This window comes from Poecilia latipinna, unplaced genomic scaffold (genome assembly GCF_001443285.1).
Source record: "Poecilia latipinna isolate Pla-1442-1.1 unplaced genomic scaffold, P_latipinna-1.0 Scaffold1435, whole genome shotgun sequence".
NCBI classification, from domain to species: Eukaryota; Metazoa; Chordata; class Actinopteri; order Cyprinodontiformes; family Poeciliidae; genus Poecilia; species Poecilia latipinna.
In genome coordinates, this window is record NW_015114051.1 from 83,627 (window position 1) to 84,203 (window position 577).

The window sequence follows — 577 nt, forward strand, 5'->3', positions numbered from 1 at the left end:
GACCGGACCTTCAGGAAACGGACTGGACTTTGAGACAAACGGACCGGACTTTAAGCCAATCGGACCGGACCTTCAGGAAACAGACCGGACTTTAAGACAAATGGACCGGACTTTAAGACAAATGGACCGGACTTTGAGACAAACGGACCGGACTTTAAGACAAACGGACCGGACCTTCAGGAAACAGACCGGACTTTAAGACAAATGGACCGGACCTTCAGGAAACGGACCGGACTTTAAGACAAACGGACCGGACCTTCAGGAAACGGACCGGACTTTAAGACAAACAGACCGGACCTTCAGGAAACGGACCGGACCTTCAGGAAACGGCCTCGACTTTAAGACAAACGGACCGGACTTTAAGACAAACGGACCGGAATTTAAGAAAGACAGACTGGACTTTCAGACAAATGGACCGGACCTTCAGGAAACGGACCGGACCTTCAGGAAACGGACCGGACTTTAAGACAAACGGACCGGACCTTCAGGAAACGGACCGGACTTTAAGACAGATGGACCGGACCTTCAGGCAACGGACCGGACTTTAAGACAAACGGACTGGGCTTTCAGACAAATG